Here is a 12,092-nt window from a genome sequence, read left to right as displayed (position 1 = left end):
TTTTTTTTATTCTATTTCTTTTCAGTTTTCTTTTATTTTTGTTTTATAAAATATAAAAGTTGTATCTTAAATAGTAGCACTAATTATACCTCTGCCACAAAAAGGTTTAACCCCCAAATAATATAGTTTAGTATTTTATAAAATACCAACACATTTATTTATTTGTTTTACCGACAGTTTTAATTAATTGAATGCATTTAGACATTTTATAAAAATGTGGTTCCTCCACCAACATTACTTATGAATTATTTGTTACATTTAGAACATTTTAGTTTTGACTTTTGAAAACTTTAACTGTTTGACTTGATTTTAAATTTGAATTCAAACCGTTTTTGAACCATCGCAAGAGTAATAACAGTAACCGAGGGGACGTGGCATCATTAGCGTGGAATTACTGTAACATGATTACCCGGGCGTCACATCGGGCCATGAGTGTTTGGATGATGTAATGTTATTATGCACTTGATTGACGTGGCGAGTGTAAGCCAACTATGTTATCTCCCTCATTATTATCATATTACATGGGATGTTGTGAAGATTTCCTAACTTGCGACATATGCCTTCAATGCGATTATATCTCTAAGTTGTGCCTCGACACGTGGGAGCTATAGTCGCATCGAGGGTGTTACACGAACCTTCTTTGGTGGCGGTCGCGTGGGCCAGTGACGGTCCAGAGGCTCAAGGACTCCGCGGAGGTGGTGCGTCACCGTGTTAGTGAGGAGGACGCGCACGTCCGTCGCTACTTGTTTGCGTTGGAGCAGAGGTTCTCCAATACCTGGCAGGTTCTCCAGGGATCTCACTGGAGCTATGATCCCGTGATGGTTCCTTCTCTGTGGGTGTCCACCGCCCGTGCCGATACCTGTCGTGTGCTAGGGTTTTTGTTGTATTAGTGATGTTATATGTATGACACTATTTGGGATGTATTAGTGATAATATTCGACGATGTACGGACGCATGAGATGCTTTACTTTTGCTTATCGAATGCATGCTAATTTGAGTCCTATAAGATATTTTGAAATGTATATCTTGTGTTGCTCAATATCCAAGTGGCCGGTCATCTTTGCAGGTTACACCTCCGACTGGCCTATGTTTTGCCGGAGTGTTGATTCATTTCCTTTTCGGCAAATTTCAGGCGCTTGATATGTCCTATTTTAGCAAAGGTCATGCCGGATTTTCCCGTGAATTTTGGCATGACTTGTGCCAGAATATGTAGGAAATATCGAGTGCCCCGTATTTGTGTGTTGAGTATCCTGGTAGTTGTTTTCGATCGATTTTCAATTAATGTTTTAACTATGAACATAGGAAATGTCTGATGACGAAAAGGATTTCGGTATTTGCAAATACTGCGAAGACGAGCGCGGCCTGTGAGACGGAATCTTCCTAGATGATGATAGGCGCTTCAGCATCAAGCTGGACGAGAACTTCGAAGTGGATACAGTAAGTCACAATGACAAGTCTTTTTTCGTAATTAAGCATGACATCTGCTTCATTTGCTTCAACTTATATTTTTTTTACTATTGTACTAGCGTATCCCCTGCCATGCAAGAGTTTTTGTATTGGATAAGATAGGTTTCAGTCATACTATGGAGGTAAAGAAAGTTTACTTGAAGACCGATCATGGTTATATTTTCCACGCAAAATTATACAATTCAGACAACTACACCTATTTTGGATGCAAAACATGGCGAGTACTATGCAAGACTTATGCATTTGAGCCTGATATGGTTATCACCTTTGATATTCGTCCGGAAGATGATATTGAAGGTAATACCGACATCTGGGTCGATGTGCAGACGCCTCCAGTTATACCATTATGTAAGTTTCTTAACCATATTTATGTCTTTGATATTGTTTATTCAAAAATAGTTGACAACTAATTTGTATTGTCAGCTTATTTCGGTGCAAGCAAACATGTCCAGGGCTTGGTAGACAGGACCTACTACTGCCCCGAGGCTGAACTCAACTGCGAGGAGCTAAGTCATTATGTTTCATGGCTTGAGGATCTTGATACTGTCAAGACAAATTTTCTTCCTGCATTTAGAAATGTTAGTACTGAAAACGTGCGACCAATAGTGTTCGTAATGAACTACGGTCACATCTATTTAGGAAGGATGGTAAGATTTTTACTATTTGTCCTCAGTGTATCTTTTCCATACATTATTTTTGAAGCTAAACTTCATTGCTAAGTATGTTATCATACGATGTTCTTTAACAGGGACTCCCGATGAATGTTGTGCCTTATGGGATCGAGACTAAAGGTACCATGAGTATTATTAGCTTACGGCCAAGATATCCTACAGATTACTTTAGTGCATTCAAGATTAGCGACGAATGCTTAATAGTGCAAGACTGGACCAAATGTGTGATGGAGAAGCGCAGAGAAGTACTAGGGGGCAGCAAACAGATGTGCTACTCACGATTAGGAGATAGGTTCATCTGCATGCTCCAACTTGATCAAGGAGGAGAGCTACACATGTTTTATTTATTTTACCTAAGAGAGAGAGCAGCAGGAGTGATTATCTAACTAGAAATGAGTTTGAGGATGATGATGTGCTACACAATTACTATGATGATAAAATAGCTAGTGTTGGTGGTAATGACTATGATGATTATTATTAGCTAGTGCTGGCGGATTAGATTCAAGTGGAGGTAACATGTGGTGCACATCGAAAGTACTACTAGTCCAAACTAGATCAAGTTTGGATTAGTAGTATACTTTTGACATGCACCACATATTGCCTCCACTTGAACCTAATCCACCTTCATTTGACACACCGTTATGGACATGATGATGTAAACCTCATAACTCGTATTGTACCAATATTTGTCCTATGGCACATAAATCCACTAAAAATAAAAAAAAAATAAAAAGAATACTAGTAGCGATGGCGAGAAAACACGCTGCCAGTAGTTACATTAGCAGTAGCGCGGGAGTGAACAAACGCTGCAGCTATTTGCCCTAGCAGTAGCGCGTGCAAGCACGCGTTACTGCTAAGCAATAGTTGTAGCGCCTTATTAGTAGCGCGCCTACCCGCGCTACTAGTGAGCACAAAACCCGCGCTGCTGCTAGCCTTTTCTCTAGTAGTGTAGGTCAGCTCTTTTATTGCATATATTTATAATTATCCTCACTATATTATGCAGATTGAAGATCGCCGAATTGAAGAAAAAACAAATCGGTGATATTGGGTTCATTAACACAAATCTCATAGATGCAACTGAGGTTAAATATCGTGCCAAAGATACCGAGGCCAACTTGCTACAATCGTTAGTAAGAAATGAAAACAAAGATATAATACTCCTTCCTTACAACTTCAAGTGAGTGTTACTGTCTTGTGCATATTCGTTTTCCCTTATTAGTCCAGGTTATAGTAATGTAATTGATGAGTTATGCATGCGTGCGCAGCTTCCACTATATTCTCCTAGAGATTAAGCTTGAGCAGGGACTAGTAACCGTCTTAGACTCGAGACGAAAAGATCCCCAGGACTATGCGGACATGACTCAAATGCTCGAGAAGTAAATTAAATCGATCATTATCCACCATATCAGCAACTTTGTTCATTTCCTGATATATCAAGTAATTGTTTTCTTTGTCTGGCAGGGTTTGAAGAAAATTCACCAAAAAAACTTCGGGACTGCCGAAGAAGCTACAATTTAGACACCAAAAAGTAAGTACTATAGTAACATGTTCCACGCATCTCCTAGTGATTCAAGCGCTAGTTTCATAAATACCATTTATAGCATGCTTACTTATCAGTTTGATTGACCTCTATTTCTTGTAAAGTGGTTGTGGCAGGAACCCAGGAATAATTACTGTGCATACTATGTTTGCGAGTCCATCCGCCACACGACCTATGAACGAGGGTACTCTGACGAACAATATGAAGTGCGTAAGCAATAATATTCACAATTTTATTTTATTACCACCATTTTTGTTGAGTTTTATTTATTCATATATATATATATATATATATGTATGTATGTATTGACCCCCTTGTTCAAATTAAATGTTTTGGATGCGAGATGAACTCCTAGCACCAGTTCGTATGCGAGCAATTCAAGAGGAATTGGCGGCATTCTTCCTTGACCACGTGATCGCTGAAGACGGAGAATACTATGTGGACCCTGTGTTCATATATAATTAGGAGATTATATTGTAAGAGATAATTATTGTATATATGTAGCTGGTAGTGTCGGATAGATATACGAGAACTTGTTGTTCGACCAATCTCTCGAAGAAGGAGAGGTGGTCGATATCACTTCTCTCTGTATGCATATGTTCATGACGATCTTCTGTTTTCTTTATTTTCTTACTAGTTAGCGTGTCTAGTCCTCTCTATATACACGTATATATAGCGTCGTCCAAGCACGGACATAAGAGAGGACACTTCTCTCTATTAATTAGCTAGCTAACACAATATGAAACACCTAAATTAAACCCCCAAAACCCCCAACCCCCCTCCCCCCTTTCAAAAAAACAAAAACCCTAGCCCCCCCTTAACAAAAAACAAAAACCTCAGCCCCTAAAATGCTGACGCCTGGATGCCTATTGGTCCCGGTTGATGCCACCAACCGGGACCAAAGGCCCTCCTGCCTGGGCTCGGCGCACCGGTCACATGGAGGCCCATCTGTCCCGGTTCGTGTAAGAACCGCGACTAAAGGGTTAGAGCATTAGTAACGACCCTTTAGTCCCGGTTCACAAACCGGTACAAAAGACCCTTATCAACCACGACGAATGGGGTTTTTTCTAATAATGACTAAACATGACCTAATCCTATGCACATAATATTAATAACAAGATTAGTTCCAACAGGAATGGGAGGAATGTCCTCGATTCTTGGCCTCCTGCCATTGCTTGAGTCCATGGAGGACCATGGCAGGCTTCGTTGCTCGACTCATCGTCTCCTGCCAGCACCGAGTCCATGGAGGACCATGAGATGCCGTCGTGGGTCGATTCCTCAACTCCTATGGCCACCAAACACTGCTGCCACATCTCGAGTCACGGGATTCGGGCAACATGCATACAGCCGGGACGGGGCGACGCCGCTCTGCAGTTACCCCTCTATTACCAGGGGCTCCATGGAGGTTCAGGGGCAAGGAGAGGTGGCATGCCGCGGATTCAAAACTGGCCAATGAAATATGCCGACATGTTTAACTCCCGAAGCAGTATGTGCAGTGCCCTCCTTCTCAGCTCCATGGATTAAATCTCTCCCATGTCCGTGGATTATATGTGGCATGGTACTCGAAACACTTTAACTCAATGAGATTTAAAGTGGGACTAATATGACGAAAATCTGAATTTTTTTATACAGTCCCTTCAAACCAAAAGAGGAGTATACATTAAACGGGGAAAAAGGACTTTTTAAACCCAGAATTTGTAGGTGTTCGGCGAAATGAACCTCCAAGTCGAAATCCCGGTCGATCGCACCCTGATCTATGTAATTCCGGTCTAAATTAAACCCTGGCTACAGTTAACCGGGATTTGTCAAGCTGGTGGGCCAAGGAGCGGCATATCAGCAACTCAACGCACATGCTTGATGCATGACTGGGCCGGCCCACCAACCCGCCCTTTGTTTCGTTTCCTTTTCCGCGCGACAATAAAATGTTGAAATTCAACAGAGAGAACCACCTCAATCCCACGACCGCGAAGACCAACCGCGAGCCATTAGCCACTACACCACGAACAGCAACCTGAACATAAAGGTGCAGAATTTAAACTCACACAAATATATGATAGCGCACAAAATTTGTATTGTACGCATTTTTGGAAATGCAAACAAAAATGAAAAGGTGGGGGAAGATAATTTAAACTCGCGCAAATATATGATAGCATTTTTGAAAAAATAATAATAAATGAACATTTTTGTAATATATGTTGACAAGTTCCGAATAAATATTCAACAATTGTGCGATATACACTAAACAAATTTCTAATACAAGATGAACATTTTTTTAAACGAGTGAAAATTTTGGAAATTACTGTGAAGATTTCCTTAATATACGCAATGAACTTTGTATATGTATACATGAAAAAGAAACAAAAGAAACAAAAGAAGAGATAATAAAGAAAAATATCCACAAACACCTTTTCAATTTTACAGTTTCTTTTTCGAAATCTATGATTTTCCCCAAATCTGTGGACTTTTCTTTTGAAAACCCGTCAACTTCTTTTCAAAATTGTTGAACTTTTTCTAGGTCCGTGATTTTTTTCAAAATTTGTAAACTATTTTTATTTTTGAAATTCTAGTTCACAACTTTCTTTTTTTTCGATCAAACAGCACCAGCATGGGATCTCGTATTCGACCGGCGTTTTTTCTTTTTGCTTTTTAACGAAAACAATTATGCGGGCTGGCCCAGCAGGGAGTAGCGCCCTTTGCGATTTCTTTTTGAATGGAAAAAACTAAAGCGGGCTGGCCCAGCAGGAGCTGGTGTGCGCCCTCTGCGAAATGTCCGAATCCCGGTCATCCAAACGACCCGAAGGTTCGATTCAGACCGGGATTGCATAGTTCAGGGTGCAAGCGACAGGGATTTCGACTTGGGGGTTCATTTCGCCAAACCTCTACAAATTCAGGGTTTAAAATGAACTTTTTCCCATTAAATGGGGTAGTATATCTCAATGTTATTTTGGAATGTCAATTAATGGTCGGTGGAAATTGGTGGGTATTAATTAGGCATTTATTGTAGGTGATGCTGATCTATGTTCCTGTCACACTATATAAACACTGGTAATTTGCATCAAGCCACAAAACTCACAATAAGAGTGGAAAAGAGGAATAAAAGAGTTGCTAATCGACCATGGCAATGCTCAAGAGAAACACAAGGGTTGTTTGCTTGGCGGTGCTTGTGGTCATGGCCACAACCTTATTGCCTTTCTCAACTACACAAGGTTGTTGTCCTTGCTTTCATTCCTCATCGTATATATAGGAAATTTTGTTTCCCAAGTGCATATATCTAGAATCATCGTGGAAAACTGACACTTTTAAGCTGTTTTTGCAGGGGCGTGCTTAGTGGCACCGGAATGCTCAGGTCCTTACCCAAATGTAATATGCGGTGAGTTATGCGCTCGTTATGGTTATAGCAAAAATGGATACTGCAAAGATTCAAGAAATTGTTGTTGTAGTGGCAAAAACATAAAAGAGTCAGTCCAGGTGGATCCTACTGCAAATCCATAAGAGAGAAACTCTAGAAGCTGCTACACCACAATATGTAATGGTGAGATAATTTAATTTGAAATGAATTAAGTATTATCAGTGGATCGGGAATTCTGGACGAATGTGACCGAAATGGTCAATAATTCGATATTTTTGGCGGATGGGTGAAACATACAGATAGATCGATTTGGTAAACACTTTAATCAAAAATCCTGGGCTGCAAACAAAATCGCCATTGGTGTGTGTGTTTGTCGTAGAGGAACTACTTTATTTTATCTCATCAAAAGGTCATCACGAGACAATGCATATGTGGATCAAACATTATCAATTTTTTCATTTCACTCAGAAGTAGGTGGTTAGGGCAAAGTTGTCTCCTCCATGATCCATCGGCCAGCCCGTGGATTCGCCTGTTCTTTGGCTGCCACTCTGGCGGCTAGTGGCGGCAAGGAAAAGCTCGGTGCCTCAGTTAGGACTAGTAGTTTTGGTTATGATTTTCTAGTCCTCGCATGGGCGACCGATGGATCAAGCGCCTCATATTGCTCAAGGGTTTCATGACGACGATTGCGGCTCCAAGATGATGCTCCTTAGGAGCACGCACGTGAAGATTTCCCAGGAGTCATCGGCAATGTCAAGTCAACTCTAGTATGGGAGCGGCGATACTGACGCGTCGACTGTTTGTTCTGGAAACATTAGAGCATCTACAGCTGTGATGGGCAAATCCGGTCCCTCAAACGCCTGCGGATGCGTCTGCGGACAATGACCAGTCACGCCCCAAATAATGCAATCCACATCCAGATACCTTAAATTAGAAACCTCAAATCCATATTATTACATGCAACGTAGCAATTTTTAAGCAGAACTTGTCCGGTCGTTATGGCCATGTCTGGCGGCCGGCTGCTCCCCAGTGTTAGTCCGGTCACCAGCAAGGTAGAGTAGGGCACGGGACACAAGCCGGCTCACGCGACTCAAGGCGCCGCCGTCTCCCATTCCCCACTCTTCCTCGTCGGAGCCCGGAACCTGTTGGGTGCCGGTGGATCTCAGATCGATGATGGATCCATCCTGGGATGAGCCGGCTACATCCACCACGATGTCGTTGCGGTGCCCGGACTGGTGCACCATATGGGGCGCCCCATAACGTGACTCCGCCTCACCGACGTCCACCGCCGTGAGGGCCGCCGACGCCTCCCACACCCGCTGCTTCACACGGCCGGCACGCCGCGCCATATTTGCGTCGACGACGCCCACGGTGTGTCCATCACCTCGGCGCGCCAACGAAGGGGTTGCGTGTCTGCCACCGCGTTCGGATGCCAGACGGGTCGCCCCGCCTCCCGTGAGGCAGCGACGGATGCCCTAGCGCCGGGTCCATGCGCCATTTGGGTAGACGCAATGGATTCCCGACGAAAGAAGTCCAAATGCTGCCATGCACAGGCCTCCTCTCGGAAGCGGCGGAGTGCAAGTCGGATGGCCATCTCCTCCTCGGGGCCGCGTGGGATGAGTTCGGGGTCGACGGATCTGAGGTGAAGAACTCGGATCCGCTGCCCGCCATACCGGAGATGGCCGGACGTCGCCGGAGACGAGCTTGGGTGACAAAGGGGAGTGGAGTGAAGTGGATAGGGTTTGGTGCGGCGAGCGGACGGGAAGGAATATATGTGAGGTTGGGTGGGCCAGCACGGGCCCGGTCCGACGTGGCGGGGGCGCCTGGACGCACCCGGGCGCCCTATATCCGCCCTATATTTTGCGTTGGATATGAGGGGTGCCGGTCAGCCCGGGCATTTGAGGCCCGTTTGAGGCGTCTGGCTGGGTCAAAATTTCTTGACAGGTCAGTGACCGGGCGGTCCCCCGAGCGTTTGAGAGGGTTTGGGATGCCCGGCTATAGATGTTGTTAGTGGTTGTTCAATGGTGTAGGGACTTTGATATAGTTTTTATTATGTTTGTGTGCTTTGTACTTTTGATAAACTTTTAAAATAGATATCGATCTTTCATAAAAAAACATTATGAAGGCAAATACATGCAGCAGATAGTTCAAATGCAGAAAATAACTGCCAAGCCAAGATAAAAACCTTGTCGAAGTAATTGGAGATATTTTCATACGTCGTGATGGTGGGTAGTTTGACTACCGTAGCTGCGCCGTATATTCCCGCATGGGACATCGTTTTGAATCCATCACATGTCGTAAGCCTGCATCGACCAACCTTGGTCGCGCAGCCAAACTTTTACACAGGAGCTTCATTTTTGTTCGCGTTTTCCTTCAATGTCCATTCATTTCCTCGCTCGATCCTTCTCTTCAGAGAGCACCGCCAAATTATTTTCTCATCCCCAGCGATGCTATTTATCAGCTCCCGCGCCACCATCAGGCCTCTCACCTGTGCTCACGTCTGCTACCGGCACTCCTAGGGGACCGCCGCCGGATGCAAGGATGCATGCTGGAGGAGCCAGCACCGGCTTCTCTCTTCTGTCTAGCTCGTCAAGCTCCCCTTCTCCTCTATCCCTAGTTCCCCACCAACACCTAAAGTTAGACATGCGACCATGCCGGTCGTCGCTGCCTACTTGACATGGTCTTGCATGCCCACCCATCCTTCCCTCCTTCACCAGCGAAGGGGAGATACAACTGGCGAGTGCCGGTGCTGCAAGCCACGTCGGCCGTAGCTGCGACTATCGATGATGCGTGCTGGAACAACAGGTAGAAACGGGCGTCCCAATGCTGGAACTAGGGAGCGTTGGCAGTGGCGGAGACATGGGGACCAGCATGTGACTAGGACAATGGAAACTAGCAGTATAACGCTTGTTCAGGCCTGACATGCTTAAATTTATATGCTAAAATCTACTGAAATATTCAGGATTCGTTTGATTTTGGTTATGTATTGTTAGGGGGGACCAGAAGAAGCAAGGCGTTTCCATGTGTGTGCTCTAATCTAGTACAAAAATTCGAAAAATAAAATAGTCAATTGCTAGCTCTGTTAAAAGAAATATTTCTCGGAGAAGAAATCTATCACACCCACAAGCTAACCAAGATGAACCATCATCCACTTAGGATGGAGCACAGAAGCAAGATTTTTTAGTAATCCCTTCATGATCTTCGTCACATCACGAGTGAACAGACATACAAGCAAAACACAAAGATAATGAAGCACTATGAGGGAGTATAGAAGAAACAATTTGGACTAATACCTCTTGTACTAGGAAGAAGCAACATTCACTCCGGATGGATCACAAAAGCAGCAATTTCATCTTCCTATTACAGCTAAGCAGACATTGACATGGAGACAACCATATAAACAAGCACCGCCAATGGATGCATAAATTCACATTTTTAAGCACTAGTACTTGAAGCGATTGTCAGGTGATAGAACAACATTCATGTTAGGTGCTATGGCAAACTAGATGATGAAAAGAAAATAGGATCTTAGAACCACGTTCACAAACTATATAGGTTAAAAAAAGAAAAAGAAAATTATTAGTAAGGAAGACAAACATGTAATATTTGGAGAAGACGAGCATACATTGAGTAACAATCAGGCTGAAATTTTTACTGTGTCACTAGAAGAACTGAAGAGTATTGGTTGTACAGGAGAACAAGTCATATTGGGAATCTTCTCTCCATCTAAGTTTACTGGTTTGATTTTCTGATTTTCTCAGCCTACTGACTGACGTAGAGTGTTTTGTTTTCCGAACGTAATAATAGCTAAAATAATAGGATTAGGCGTATACTGTTTTGATAGCAGAAAATTCAGAAGGCGGATTTCTCTCAGATCAGCGCCAAATTCAGTTAGATTCTCACAAAACCAAGCAGTTCATGTTCATCTGCCGCACCGATGCTTTGATTCTTCTTTACTTTCTTGATGCATTTTCATGAGGAAATCGACTCTTCGATCGAGCAAGTTAAGGTGGACAAGGCTACGGTTTGCGCTGGACGGGGGATGGGCATACCTCTGACTTTCAGAGGAGCGCGATGGAGTCGATGGAGGAATCTGAACGGAAGGAGCCGGCAGCGAGGAATCCTCCGCTGCTGTTGCCGCTGCCGATCGCCGCCTTCCGGCCATAGCTCCTCTCCCGGGTTAGCTTTTGTTTTTCTTTGAAGAGGATACCTGCTCGACTAAAACTGGGGCCTGTACTGGGTTTAAAAAAAAATTACTGGGGCCTGTACTGTATTTAGAGGGCCGGAACGTATTGGAGTGGAGGAAATCTTTTGATTTGGGGTAGGCCAGCTAGTTCGAATTAGATACATATAGCCCGTTAAGACCCAACCGTGGCCTCGACTCGGAAGAGAAAACGCCAACTCCTCGACTCGGAAGCACCACCTCCTCTCCGGTGATCCGGAGCCACCGGTCGAAAGCCCGCGATTACGCGGGCATGGACGCAAGCATCCGCCGTAGCCGTCGCCTTCGCGGAAGTGTGCGGCCACCGCGGGCCGTCCTCTCGCCGCCGGCGCCAGCAAGCCCCCTTAGGTATGCAGGCCCACACTTACCCGGACACCGATTCTTCGTCCTCTCTCCTTCCTAGTTTGATTCCGTACAGTAGTATGTTCCCTTGGTTTTTGTCTTGCTTATTATTGCTAGGAGTATAGCCTAATCTTAACAATGCCCACTCTGAAAGAAAGAATAAAAAGAGGAAGAAACCCTCGTTTATTACAGTTTGACGATGAATTCATTGTTCAGAAAGAGAAGAAGTTATGCTATGATAATGAATTGCTTATGCAGTTAGGCCAACTCCAACGCACGACCCTAGTCTATCCGCTCGCGTCCGTTTGGGGGTAAACGGACAGAGCAGGCCTTCCAACGCGCGGCTGCAAACAGACCGTCGTCCGTTTTCTATCCACTTTCGACCCATTCCCAGCTCAAGTTTGGGTCCAGTTTGCGGCCAAATGGACACAGGCAGACGACGCGTGGCGCTTGCCCATGTCCTCCCCTGGCCCCCCTGTCGGAGACGCAGACCTCCCTTTTTCT

At 44.3% G+C, this 12,092-nt stretch overlaps 1 long non-coding RNA gene and 1 pseudogene across 1 annotated transcript; both read left to right on the top strand.

Moving 5' to 3' along the window:
• The first annotated feature begins 6,765 nt into the window (after positions 1 to 6,765).
• LOC119328083 lies at positions 6,766 to 7,251 on the top strand. Its single transcript, XR_005158835.1, has 2 exons — positions 6,766 to 6,884; positions 6,995 to 7,251. It is a non-coding gene; the product is annotated as an uncharacterized LOC119328083 (long non-coding RNA).
• Positions 7,252 to 8,513: 1,262 nt separating this feature from the next.
• Positions 8,514 to 12,092, top strand: part of LOC119332879 — a 51,466-nt pseudogene continuing 47,887 nt past the window's right edge.

This window comes from Triticum dicoccoides, chromosome 7A, assembly GCF_002162155.2.
Source record: "Triticum dicoccoides isolate Atlit2015 ecotype Zavitan chromosome 7A, WEW_v2.0, whole genome shotgun sequence".
In the NCBI taxonomy this organism is placed as follows: domain Eukaryota; kingdom Viridiplantae; phylum Streptophyta; class Magnoliopsida; order Poales; family Poaceae; genus Triticum; species Triticum dicoccoides.
Note: the sequence above shows the minus strand (reverse complement) of the source record. Positions and strands in the feature narration are given on the sequence as shown.